Below are 15,125 nucleotides of genomic sequence, written 5' to 3'. Positions count from 1 at the left end.
TAATTAAGATAATAACTAATAAGTAGTACTCGTATGTCTAGAGATTGAAAAAATTAACAAATTATAGAGTAACTATTTTAAATAATAATTATTTGTTAAATATTGAAACCTAAAAACCCAAGCAAAACAAAAATATAGGATTGGCATTAAACTCGAGAAGCTGAACAAATTAGGCAAAGAAAATAAAGTCCTCCTACTCTGGGTGCCCGCACACCACGGGACAGAAGGTAATAAAAAAGCTAACAATCTAGCTAGAAAAGGAGCGAACATTCCTCTAACTGGATCAGAACCGTTCTCCTTTCCAAGCGGAAACCAGCTTAAAGTGGAACTGAAGAACCTCGAGGACTCCATCCGTAACCTGGAATGGGAATTCTCCAACGGTCTAAGACATTCGAAAAAGTTCCTCAGAACTTACGACCGAGAAAAATCAAAGATTTTCCTTGATTCAGTAAGAACAATCTTCGGATTGTAACGGGGTTTCTAACAGGCCACTGTCTCCTTAACGAACACCTCAGTAGATTGAAGCTGAGAAACAACGGCGAATTAAGATTCTGTGGGGAAAATGGGGAAACACCTTATCACTGAGTGCGCCGAGACGACAACCGTTCGTGTCATAAACTTTGGTACGGCTGATGTCTAACATGGAGAGCTGGCCTCTGTGGAGCCGTCTGAGATACAGGCTTTTGTCAAAGCCCTGGAACTGTATAATGAGTTATAACTTGCTATAACTCAAGAAAGGGGTACACAAAATAGATCTGTAAGGTCGCGGTGATTAACCCCCCTCCTAAACATTTTACATTCTATATCATTAAACTCCGATATTAGTGATGAGCGAGATTGGTCTTGGTCTTGCATAAAAAGCATGGCCAAGACCAAGATCGACCAGTAAAAGACTGACGCAAGACCAAGACCAGCATGCAAAACTATCAGCATGCGCAAACCTTTATAAACATTATATTTACGACTTCGCTGTAAATTCAACAGGAGAGCCAATATTTGTACAGTTCAAAATTTGCATGGGACTTCCTATGTTTCCAACGCTGATGCACCACCCGGTAGATTTTATGTACTAAAAGTTGTAGATAATTATTTTCTTGCATTTTGTGCATTTTCTGAAGTCGTCTTTATAGCCACATCTCAGAGGCTTCAAGTTTTTTGCGGACGCTTCTGTCAGTGTTCAGGGCCCGGCACTAGGGTTCAGAAACGGGAAATCCCGGTACCGAAAGTACCGGGAATTCCCGGTTCTATTAAGACATCCAAGAACCGGGACTCGAGATTATTAATTCCCGGTTCTTTCGGTACTTTCGGTACTCGGTAATAATAAATAAAAACATATTTTTTGTTACGCGCTAAAGACTTGTTACTTTCTAGCGATCGAAATCAAACTCTTCTAAATAAGTGTAGTGATGCTATCTCTTACTGTTCTGACTTCTGAAGTTATTTTGAAGTTTCTATAATGTTTATTAGCAATTATTGAAGTTTGAATATGATATTTTATTATTTAAGATAATATTGCTGATTGTATTAGTTATATTTTTTGTGTCATGTTTTTATAGGCATTTGCATCTTTAATTGAAAATGTTAAGTTTATTTTTCAAATTTAGTTAAGTTGTTTGTGGTTGTTTTCAAGGTTGGTTGATGTTGTTTGATGTAATTTTTAAGCTACTTATTTTCTTTTCGCTTGTGTTCATGTTTACTTTCTCATGACTTAATAATATGACATTATTTTTAGTTGAAACTCAATTTTTTATCAGTTTTACTTTTGAGAACCATCCCTTGCTTGCTAATTGACGAACTCCACAATCATAGAACGAACATATTTTAGTACGGTTCCGGAAACTCTAATTAATACTACCAATTAGGATTCAGATCTTTTTGACCATCACAGAACCGGGCGTCGAAATTAATTCCCGGTTCGTTCGGGACTCAATAAATAAAAAAATATATTTTTTTGTTATGTGAGAAACTCCTTTGATACTTTCCAGCAGTTGAAATCAAACTCATCTAACTAAGTAATGATGCTATTTCCTATTAGTCTTGCTACTTTTCTCTTTTGAAGTTCCTATAATATTTATTATGTTATGTTTTAATAGATATTAGCATTTTTAATTCAATATTTTAGGACTTTTGTCTCAAATTCAGTTAAGTTGGTTTATGTTGTTTAATGTGAAATTTAAGTAACCTATACTTTTTTCTTTACTTGTGTTCAAGTTTGTGTTCATGTTAATCTTTTCATGACTGATTACTTAATAATTTAATATTATTTTCATTAAAAGTCTCAATTTTTTATCCATTTTACTTTGAAAAATCATTCTTTGCTTTCTGATTGATGAACTGCTCCACTATCGAACAAAAGTTAGCCAATGCCGAAAGTACCGAAAAAAACGGGAAATCCCGAAATTCCCGGTTCCGGAAACCCTACTCGGCACCATACAGGAGCACAGGCTATATATCTATAAAATAAATTATTTATTTAAATAAATAATATTCTTCAGAGAACTGGTTATATAAGCACACAGAGATATCGTCATTCAAGTTGAAAAATTAAAAGCAAACCTGTAATATAATTTTCTAAATAGTAAACTGGTTAGAACCAGTTCAATTTTAGAGTAGATAGGAAGCAAAATTCTCAGCGACCAATTGTTGTAAAGCTAATAAAACGTTTTGATTTTCTAATTAAACTTCTTTGGAAAAGGTGCGAACCACATGTGCTATTGCTAATATTTGACTGTATTTCAAATAAGATTTCGACAGACGATGACTGAAAAAAGGCATCAGGTCCATATCAATCCATTTATTTAAAACAGGCAATCCATTATTCCCGAAGAGACCTAATTTATAAATCCAAAAGAAAAGACTTTGAGTCTTTTTTCTTCTTTGGGAATCCATTTATTTCACCAAAAAAAAAAGAATATGGATGGGTTTATATTATAAATACAAATTTCAAAAATGAAGTAAAAAAATACCGAGGATGCCATTTAAAAATCAAAAGTTGTAGCAACAACAAACAACGCTTTATTGTGCAAAAAGCCAAAACAGCTATTTCCGGTGACACAGGAAGTGACCGGAAACAATTGTATACGTCAATCAATCCTGATTTATGTCATATTACTAATGTACCAATAAATCTTCTTTATTTATCTGAAAAATTAAAAAAAGTTATTGGGGTAAAACACGGTTTTGAGAAACATCCGACCCGGTATACCGATCTCATCTGTGAATAAAAATACTTATGAACCATAAAATAGTAATGAGAAGGAAATATAAGTACAAGTACAGTTGTTTGGCAATAAATTTCTGAAGCCTGTTCAGTTAAGAGAGAAAATAAAATCTTGTTACTAGGAATTGCAATTCCAATAGGTGTAAGTAATATTACCGAGAATTGTGTTTGTTTTTATTACTGTTTAGTACTTTGTTTTTAATAACACGGTTTCTTCATTTTATTGTATAATATAACCAATTTCTACAATTTCACAGCTATATAGAGATCGTAAAAACCATTATATTTTCTGATATTCATAAAAGTGCGTAGTTATTATAAGTTTACAAATTATAAAGATACAAAGGATGACTTTGAAAACACAAACGTTCAGAAAGTTAATTACGAATGCTGATGACCTAAAACTGTTCTACCTCTCCGTGGTAGAAATCATTCACCTGGTGTCGAACTTTGACATCACGTGTGCTTGCACTTGCAGCATCTATTCATTAGACAGCCAATTGACTTAACATGTAACTAATATAAGGCTAATATCTTATGTTTTACAATACAGATTTGGTCACAGTAGAAGCGTAGTCTGGATTTTAACTTTGTATTAGCGAGCAAATGTATTAAAAAAAAAGTTGGGTTCATTGTGTTTCTGTCGTATGCATTAAAAAGTGAGACCACGAAAATAAAGTGACTAATATGTATACCTATAACAACCCAAGCTTTACAAGGAAATATTTTACTTTAATTTTTGTTAATTTTGTGGGCCCAATGTCTTCCTTTAATGGCAAAAAGTCGCCGTTTAAGTCAGAATTTTCTAATAATAAGCGCAGTCGTAATGTTGTTGCATCTGTACCTTTTTGAACTTTTTCCATTTTAATAATAAAATTGCTAAACTTATCTAAAAGAATCAATGATTTTGTAGTATTATACAGGGTGAGTCTTAAATAAGTGCAAATATTTTCAGGGGTGGTATATTTCGACCCCAGGAACACGTCTATGAGTTTTTTTCCGCAAAAAAAGATGTTGAAAATCGTGCATTTTCTTTTAAATTTCCTGTATATTTTTCGAAAACTTTTTAGAACTACCTGTTCACCGCAAATTTTTCCACGGTATAATTTTTAATCTCTGATATTACCATAGTTACAGTTTTTCTCTATGGTTACGGCACTAAAAGGGATGCAAATACAAAAAAAAATCCGGTGGCTGTCAAAATGTTTCCAAAAAAATCATTATTTTTTAATTTTCAAACTTAAATAACTCGGTTATTTTGAACTTATTTGAAAAATGGTAAAGAGAAAATATGTTCTTTTATCGAGATCTACCAGACCTGAAAATATTTGTACTTATTTAAGAGACACCCTGTATAAATAATAATTAATGAATGTATAGTGTATACCATAATAATATGGATCATAATTTAGTATGTATCAGATATTGTTCAACTACAAAAAATATAATTAAACAATTAATTCATACAATAGACATGTTTTGCCATTAGCGCACGTAATACAATAACATTTTTAACTCTTAAGGACTGTTCAGAGTAGAAGCGAGGAGCGTAGCGTCGCGATATAGCGATGCGACGCGACAAGCCCAGCGGTTAAACAGTCTAGTGTTATCAAATCCAAACATTCAGAGTGAGAGCGACCAGCGCGGCGATGCGTTGCGATGGCATCCAGCGACAGCGACGAAAACAAATAGAATTGATTTTTTCGCGTCGTACCAGCGACCAGACGTTAAAAAAAATGGCGCCGGCGCCGGCGGGAGGCACGTATAGCCGCCCATACTAAAATATGTTAATATCTCGAAAACTGCGACTCTGACTGATTTTGATATTATTACAAATTTTGTTGCAAATATTATTCCTAATTTTAATTTGAAAACACGTTTCGCTAGCTACTATAATTTTGGAGCTACGATTTTTTAAAATTTTTAACCCCCTCCCATACCCCCTTACCAACCCCCCACTCCCACTAAAATTAATGGCCAGATTCTTGGGTGCCACAGTATTTTTGTGCCAAATTTGGTTAAAATCGGTTCAGCGGTTTTTGAGTTATCGTGTTACAGACGGCAGACGGACAGACAGACAGACACCATGAAAATATTTTGTATTTAGGTCATTTATGACCCAAATAACTCATTTTGAGTGAAATTAAAAAAACTTTTTTTTGTCTATCCTAATAGCCTACCATACATATTGGTATGGTCGGCTAATAATATACAAATGAATACATTACTTCACGTCATTTGTAAAAGTGAAATCAATACATCTCAACATTGACAGTAAAGAGTACAAAATGCTTTCGGAAGTATAAGAAGAAAGTTCAAAGAGCTAAGAATAAAATTGAATGAAAAATAAATTTGTGCAATAGGGAAGGTAGTAACCCTTTCAAACATTTAGGGCATTGGAAAAAAGTTTGTAGAAGTTTATTTATTTATAATAACTACGATGAATATTACGCATATAATTAGATCGCCACACTGATATTTCAAATTCACAATAAAAAAAACTTAACGTTTCACTGAGGAGGACGTTAAGTCTCGTTCCACCGAGGAGGACGTTAAGACGTTTATTCACAATAAAAAAAAAACTTAAAAGTTCCACTGAGGAGGACGTTGCCGCAATATTGATTTCAGAAATTCAGTCAAGACCCCCGTTATGGAACACATAGCTCAATTTATGGTGTTAAGCTTCGTCCTACGTGGGAGACAAAAGCGCGCGATTCGGGCGGTGCGAGCGACGCGTATTCATCAAATAACGTTTTCTTACGAAGCTGTCCTATGTTGAATATTCGACGCGTAGGAGAGTCGCGCGACTGAAGCGGCATCGTAGGCAGTTTAAATATGTCGCGCTCATCGCCCTCTGTTGTCGCACGCGTCGCTCGCTCGCTTTTGTCTCCCACGTAGGACGAAGCCTAAGTGGTGGAATTCGCCAAACAAATGTCTTTCTCTATTTATGGGTTGAATTCCGACTTTTCTGTTTAATCGGTCAAAATAATATGGCGTGTCCAGTAACAAAAACAAACGAACTGCCTGAACTGTTCTTATTGGAGCCATTTTATGAACTGAAAATAAGCGTGTTGTTGAATATTCGACGCGTCTCAGACGCGGCTGCAACGCCCCCACTCTGAAACACCATCGCGTCACTCGTCGCGACGCTACGCTCGTCGCTCCTACTCTGGACAGGCCTTTATAATTTGTACGGAAGCTAAAGATCCTTATATCCTTTTTCATTGTAAAAACATTTTTTATTGACAAAAAACCTAAAATATCAAAATACCTTTAAATATCATCAAGTACCATCTTCCTTTACTAAATTATTTGTCACAAAATTTATACGATAAGAATAAATAAATTTTGTATTTCTAAAACAAAATAAAAGTAATCAATGAAAAGATATTAATAGATATTATTACCCATACTGATGATGTTATCACAGTACACCAGAAAATAAAAAAATAATTTTTGTATATGTAGGTACAGGATTTTCAGAAATATTTAGTAAAGTAGTAAAAAACTTTAAACGTTAAAAACAAATTTTATAACTTCGCTTTTTTTAATGGAACACTCTGTATAATTAAAATTCCGAAAAGATGTATTATTTATATAGCCTCCAAGGCACACTATGCATTTTGTGGTAGGAGTTACATTGATTTTTTACTGTAAAAAAAGTAGTGATGGGAAAAACCGATTAATTTTAATAATCGAGTACTCGAGCGAATTATCGCTCGAGTTATTCCATCACTAAAGAAAGTATTGTTCTCTTCCAGCCCAATCTACATTCAGAGTTTCAGCCACCTAGCTTACATAGGGCCTGAGTTACGACGCTCCAAGATCATTACCACTTTTCCACTCGTGTCTCGTGTGTCATGGCCGTCACGGCCTTCAATTTTTTGTCCCATCGCGCGTAAAGAAGTTTCAGTTATATAAAACCATTGTTAAGAACTTTTTGGGTAACCATGAAAGTGATGATTATGTCGCTCAAGGCCATGGGATGTAGCATGTCTCTTAAAGTGCATTTGCTTTACTCATACCTGGACTTCTTCCCAGAAGATTTAAGAGCAGTCTCAGATGAACACGATGAACGCTTCCGTGAAGACATCACTCAGTTCGGGAAAAATATTCAGGGAAGTGGAATGCAAGCATGTTGGCGGAGTACTGGTGGTTTTTGAGACTAGAACTTATACCTCAGGGTAAATGGCAAGTAAACACCTTTATTTGGATTGGTTGGGTAGAGATCTCTTTATTTATACTTTTTTGCAGCTAAATAATTATTTTTATTTCTCTAAATTAAATGATGATACGAATAGAGAGGAGCTTCATCGAAAATGGTGGGTGGTAGAAGAAAACGGGGGCCATTTTTTGAACCAGTTCGTTATTTTACATAAGAATCAACAGGAATTGTGCTAGGGCTAGAGAAAAAAATTGATTTTGCAGACCTTTATAATCAAGGTTTTACCAACAGCGACTATAAAATAATTATTACAGTATTGCGATAACAATTAATCGGTCAGATCCTTAATTTTATATTTTATTGCAAATAATTTTCATTGAAAAAATATTAATTTTAGTTTTTACGATTATTATTTCCATTCAGGCGGAACAAATAAACTTAATCACAGTTATCTACATATTATTCATTCCGTTATTTCCAAATATACCGGGTGTTCCTTAATGGCATGCCAATATTTAAGAGGACGATTCTTAAGTCTATACCAAGAAAAAAAACTTGAAACATCTTAACTTTTGAAATACAGGGTGGTAAAATAATTTTAAAATAATAAAAAACTTTTTTTCGCGTTAACTCTGTTGTTATTACAAATATCTTTACGAAATTTGATACACGTTTCCTATGCATAAAAACGAATTTTTTGATGTACAATTTTTTGTAGACACACCTCATGTTTATTGACCTAGGTACGACAGGACACCAACATTAACTACATTTTAATTAGAGCTCTGAAAAACTTGTATACAAAGATTCGAAATCACAAATCAAAATAGGCAACACATTATCTGAAAAATTCTCCGTCAATAAAGGTCTCTACGACAAGTATGCTATGTTTCTCCCACATTATTTAAAATATATGGAGCAAAGGCCTTGAGACAATGGAAGAGAAAATGTAATGGAATGGACATTAATCTGAGAGATACCTGTCTGTACACCCTGCAGTTCGCAGATGATCAAGTTATTATGGCCAACGATAAAAATGATTTAGAGTACATGACAAGAAAACTAAAAGAGGAATTTCAACGATGGGGTTTGGAAATAAACACACGGAAATCTAAATATCTACCTATTGGTGCAGAATTATCTAGCATACATCTGGAGAATGAGAAGATAGATGCCTGCAATGACTACACCTACCTAGCAGTGATACCTATGTGATACAACAGCTAAATATGACAAAGAAATTAAAAAAACGAATATCACAAGCAAGAAGAACAATTGGCTCTCTGAACGGAGTATTTTGGATTAATGAAATGGGGAAAAACGGAAGATCAATATAATATACGGGACCCTGGTAAATAGCAGTCTACTCTATGGCGCAGAGACTTGGCGAATAACGGAAGCCAACCGAAGAAAACTGGAAGCGGTAGAAATGAATGCCTATAGAAGAACTTTAGGAATTTCCCGAAGAGATAGAGTCCGAAACGAAGAAATCCGACAGAGAATAGGAATAGAGGGATCTTTGACAACCGACATCGAACGCCAACAACTTGTGAGGTACAGACATGTCCAGAGAATGGATGACACCCGACTTCCAAAACAAATTATGCAATGAATACCCCAACATCGAAGAAAGCGTGGAAGACCTAAGAAGAACTTGGAAGAAAGAAGGAGGATGTCAGAAGAGCAATGAGTGTATATATATATATATATATATATATATATATATATATATATATATATATATATATATATATATATATATATATTTTAATTTTTTTATATCTCCTAATTTCCATCCAGCCGATGCGGAAACGATTTCCTCACAACAACCACCGCGTCAGATTCATAGCTGATATGACCCTGAAGTAAAATGACTTAATTTTTTTAAGCAAAAACTACTGGTCGGACGAAGAAAATCAAAAGATGAAAATTGTTTAGAAATGAATAAAGACTTTGAAAATAATTTTTATTACAAGAGAAGTCAGTGTCATACAATTTTTTCTTCCAAGATATTCAATGACGCCCGTATGGACGCCACTGGTTGAAGTATATAAAATTGTTTGTACATCAAAAAAGACACTTGCACAGAAGACGTGTATCAAGTTTCATAAAGATATCTATAATAACATCAGAGTGATTAAGAAAAAAAGTGCTATTTTAGAAAAATTTACTACCCTGTATCTCAAAAGTTAATATGTTTAGGACATACATTCATATAAAGTTTTCTTCTTAGAATAGGGTCAAGAATCGCCCCCTTAGATATTAGCATGTCATTATGAAACACTTTATATAAACTTTAATAAAACAATTTAATATTGACAATATTAATTACCAACGTAACAAAAAAAACAATTTGAAACAAGAGACAAGGAATGGTGTTTCAAACACGTTTAAAACACTTGTTTTTAATCAAATTGTTTAAAGCATAACAACCCCGGGAAATATTTAATAATAACTGACAGGGTATAAAAATAAATTAGAGCGAAAAAAATTGCATATCCCAATTAATAAATTTGTTTATACAAGGTGAACCAAAATCACAATATATACATCTAGAAATAGTGCATGTCATATATTACTAAATAAAATCTAGATTAAAATATTGACAGACTAATTTCATGTCTACTACATTGAGATTAGGCTAATACCGAGGCTAGAACCAATACTTTTGTTTATACAGGGTGAGTCTTAAATGAGCGCAAATAATTTCAGGGCTGGTCGATCTCGATAAAAGAGATATATTTTCTCTTTACCGTAAGTCGAAAATTACCGAGTTATCTAATTTTGAAAATAAAAATTATTTTTTGCTCATATTTTGAGAACCATTTTTTATTCTTTTTTGTAAATTTAATCTACTACCTATGTTGCTATAATATCAAAATATTATGTTTTTTAACGAAAATTAAAAAAAAAATCCAAAATATTTTTCGAATAATACCAAATTTTTCTGGGATCAAAATATACCATCCCTAAAAATATTTGCACTTATTTAAGACTCACCCTGTTTAATATTGTATCTTTTTTCCTGTTAAATGCTTATAACGAAGAAAATATTTAGAGACAATAAAATCTAAATTATCATTAGAGAATAATATTTTAAATTTAATGGATGTGTGAAAAAAATCATAGTTTACTATGATTTTTTTGCACAAGTGGAGTACCTTAAAAATATATAAAATATTTAGAGACAATAAAATCTAAATTATCATTAGAGAATAATATTTTAAATTTAATGGATGTGTGAAAAAAATCATACTTTACTATGATTTTTTTGCACAAGTGGAGTACCTATAATAGTTGTTTAACAACTTCTATATGACATGACATATCTAAACATAAGCATTCTACAATCCCCTTTATTTTTATATCTAATTTAGATATTTAATCAGTTAACACCGATAATATATTTTTAAAATAGTATTCACTTCCTAAATTTTTTCGCACTTGTTTATTTACACCCTGTAGGTATAAAACGTTTTTTAACTCTTTAAAGAAATGATTCACTCCAATTAAACATATTAAAAAATAAATAATTCACAAATTATAATCTAATAGTATATAAAATTATTGTGTCACGGTTTTAGTTACCATACTCCCCCGAAACGGCTTGACCGATTTTGATTAAATTTTATATTGTATATTGAGTAGGTCTGAGAATAGATTGTTATCTATTTTTGACACCCCTAAGTGATAAGGGTGGTTCACCCCATTTTTTATTTTTGGACATTTTTTATTTTTTTATGATGTGGCATTAAAAATACATACAACCCTAAATTTTCACCCTTCTACCATCAACTCCTATTTTTAATAGGGATATTAGTAATTCAATAATTTTCAACCTCGTGAATAAAAATAACTGTTGTCCCAAAAAAAATATTTATAGGGCGAAACAACGTTTGCCGGGTAAGCTAATTAATTTATAAAATTCTCAAGGTTGACATACAACCATGTGAAGCATTTAAAAAAAGTATATTCAAAAAATGTATTATCCTCTCCAAAAACAAAAATCACGCCAAAACTGTAATATTATACGGATATAAATTGACACCAGGCAAACAAAGCTACTAAAAAATCAAATAAATTATTTAAACAAAAAATACATACAACCCTAAATTTTCAACCTTCTACCATCAACCCCTATTTTTTAAGGGGGATATTAGTAATTCAATAATTTTCAACCTCGTGAATAAAAATAACTGTTGTCCCAAAAAAAATATTTATAGGGCAAAAAAACGTTTCCCGGATAAGATAATTAATTTATAAAATTCTCAAGTTTGACATACAACCATGTGAAGCATTTAAAAAATTCTATTCAAAAAATGTATTATCCTCTCTAAAAACAAAAACCACGCCAAAACTGTAATATTATACGGATATAAACTGATACAAATCATTTGAAATTTAAATATTTTTTTTTAAATTCAAAGCACGCAAACAAAGCTACTAAAAAATAAATAAATTATTTAAATCAAAATTGGTCCTTACCTGAATTTATTCCTCCTTAGTAATGAATAAAACTCTATTAGTACCTGCTGGCACGGGATTTTCTCCAGACACTAAATATTTTTGGCGCGTTTTTTAGATGTTAATTGACTTTACAAAATTTGGAGGGAAAATGACGATAGATAATACAGTCGTGCGTAACTTGTAGAATGAAAACGACCACAACACAGGCTACCACCAATACTAGTGCGCTGGCAAAACTGAACGAGTGAACGAGCTTTTTGCTTTAGCATTTGCCTGAAAACGTGAATTAGGAAAATTATAACTGTTACGCATGCGTAGTCTGTTAACTTTTAATCGCCGATCATCTGCCGACCTTCCCTATTTATTTTTCGTATTATCGAAATCGCAGCTTCCCATTACAGTATTTTAATACTTATCTCTCAATTGGCTGAATTTCCGTAACGCACAAGAAACATTCGATTATCTATCTATAACGTCGGTTTATACGAAAACTCTTTGTAATTCGAAAACTAATTCTTTCCCAGAAAAAAATCGGAGAGTCAGGGCCGGCCTCAGTCATTTCGATACAACGTGCAAGATTTTTTTATGTTCATTACTTTGTTTTAACTAAGACTTTATCTTTTATATATCACTTGTTTTCAAACCCTGTACTCATTCTGCACAACATCCTTTTTATATCTAGTGATAAGCGTGACTGGTCTTGGTCTTGCTTAAAAAGCAAAGAGCAGTACCTAGTAGTACAAGACTTCCGCAAGACCAAACATGCAAGACTCTTGGGATCTGTCATTTTTTTCACGTTTATATGATATAAGAAATTAATTAATTATTGTTTTAATTTATTACATTACAAATAGCGTTTTTTTCCGACCGTTGTATAAATTATTATAAAAAGAAGTGGTGATTCAATATAATATAATAAAATACATAATATATAAAAATTTTCAGACAAGTATCAATTTTTCTTCGAAGTTTTCGAGAAAGTTTTATTGGCATCAAATTAGTAAAAATACTATTTGTTTGAAGATTTTCTATGTAGAAAGAGCATCTAGGGTTGCCACCTGTCCTTTTTTGAAAAGGATAGTCCTTTCTTGGAACAAATTGTCCTTTTGACTTTTTTTGATTTAAAAAGTCCTTTTTTAACCTAAAAAGTCCTTTTTTACATATTTTCCTTGAAAAAATTATCTACAGCAACCAGCAATATTCCTTTCATCCAAATTTAATTATGTTATTTATATACAGGGTGGGTCAATGGAAACTTTTCACCCCAATTTTTCTCGTTGAAAATTAAAATTTGGATAACGCCCGGACACGTCGATTTAGTTTTCGAGGGGGAAAAGTAAATATCATAATATCACTTTCACACCTATAACCTCCATAAAAAATCTTAATTTTTTTTTTATTTTTTTAAATTTCTAAAAATTTTCCCGGCCAAAATTGAGCATTTTTCACTTATTCCGAATTGAAAGATTTTTGGGCGTGGATCGATGCAGATTGATTAGTTAAAATTTTTAGTATACATAGTTTGCCAAAAAAATACATACAGTGAGAGAAAAAAATAAAAACCGATTTTTTCACAACTTAGCTGATAAATTAAAATCTACTTTAAATCAATAAAACTACTGAACGAAAGTACATGATATCTATATCATTAAAAAGAGAATTGAAAGACCTTTCTCATGAGGTATCACTCGGCCCCCCTTTCCATTTAAGAATTTAGGGGTGGCGCCACCCCCGCCTTGGAGGTTATAGGTGTGAAAGTGATTTTATGATATTTTCTTTTCCCCCTCGAAAACTAAATCGACGCGTTCGAGCGTTTTTCCAAATTTTAATTTTAAACGATAAAAATTGGGGTGGAAAGTTTCCATTGACCCAGCCTGTATGTTATAAAATATATATAAATGTTTTTTTTTCAAACGTCACAAAAGTATTAATTTTTGCGACGTGATTGCAATATAAAAAAGTCATTTTAACGCCTACGCATAAAAGTGAAACATTTTTGCGCCTAAGCACAAAAGTATGAAAATATATTATTAAACTGACATAAAGCTGCATAAAGTGTCAAATTCAACGAGTATAACCATAATTTATGGATATATTTACTTCCAGGCCTTTAACTTTAAAAAATTGTTTTGCTAATTAAGTTTGCTAACACAAATGAATAAAATGAGTTACAAAATAATTTAAAAACCCAGTTTTCAATGGAATCTGAAATATGATTTTTATTCGTTATTGATAATAAACCAGTTGTTTATCCAGTTGCATCGTAAGTACTTAAAAAAATAATAATAAAAATAAAAATGTCTTATTTTAATAACACACCCTGTATCAATATTTATCAAAATTAGGACTTAAGTATCTTGGATAAGGAGGATTCAATATAATTTATCAGATTTGAAATAAATACTGTCCTAAGGGTAGTTTACTCTTGACTTGAAAAATATCAAACCCGATTAAAACGTACATCTATGAGGTATCGCATTTCTTACCCTGGGCAAAATGTACGTCTTATAGCCATACAGCCTTCTGGCAAAAATGAAAAAGATCGCCCAACAAACAATCAAGATATTGGCTTGTATCCATCTTAAATAGGACACCCTGTATGTAGCTACAGTTCTATTATATTTCTTTAGAAGGATCTTCTCGGGATCCCCGGATTATAAAGTCTTATCATGGGATTTCAACGGGGTCCCGATCCCAAAAACTATAACTGGAAACCCTAGTAGTGACTCTTCGTACACACGAAAATTGACACCTAAAGAAGCAGACTTTAGCGACCTAGTACACTCCGTTCTTAGTTTTTATTCAATGCCTTCGATGCGATGGTTAAAAAGATATAGAATCAGGATCCTGGTGCCGGCCCTGAACTCGGCATTGAATCCATCTCGTCGGAAATCAGAAATAGAACAATGACGTATATCACACGCCCATATTTCCGGCCAATCGGATATTTTGTTTCGGGCCACACACTGCCTTAATTAACAGCGGCTTGAATAACATATAGTGGGTATTTTAATTTGCCAAACACTAAACCAAAACATTTCATAATGAAAGAGAAAGAGCAATATATTGGATAAGTCTTTGAATTTTGTCTTCGACTTATTGTTTACATATCTTTGGACTGTCGTATTTTAATCGAAAACGATATTTGTGATATTATGAAATGCTTCTGAATTAATTATATTATTGTCTCAAATATTGATAATTAACTTTGTTTACTGCAAGCCGTCCGTTCTCTTGATTTCCGGATATTTATTGATATAAATTAATTTTATA

At 32.5% G+C, this 15,125-nt stretch overlaps 1 protein-coding gene across 1 annotated transcript in view; it reads right to left on the bottom strand.

The window, feature by feature from the left end:
- LOC115879465 (sialin) overlaps window positions 1-12,121 on the bottom strand; it is a 106,234-nt gene extending 94,113 nt beyond the window's left edge. The window contains exon 1 of the mRNA XM_030896357.1: window positions 11,871-12,121. The gene's annotated coding sequence lies outside the window, so the exon portion shown is untranslated. The remainder of the gene's footprint in view (window positions 1-11,870) is intronic.
- Window positions 12,122-15,125: the final 3,004 nt, after the last annotated feature.

This window comes from Sitophilus oryzae, unplaced genomic scaffold (genome assembly GCF_002938485.1).
Source record: "Sitophilus oryzae breed Bouriz unplaced genomic scaffold, Soryzae_2.0 scaffold_1576_pilon_pilon, whole genome shotgun sequence".
Classification (NCBI taxonomy): domain Eukaryota; kingdom Metazoa; phylum Arthropoda; class Insecta; order Coleoptera; family Curculionidae; genus Sitophilus; species Sitophilus oryzae.
Note: the sequence above shows the minus strand (reverse complement) of the source record. Positions and strands in the feature narration are given on the sequence as shown.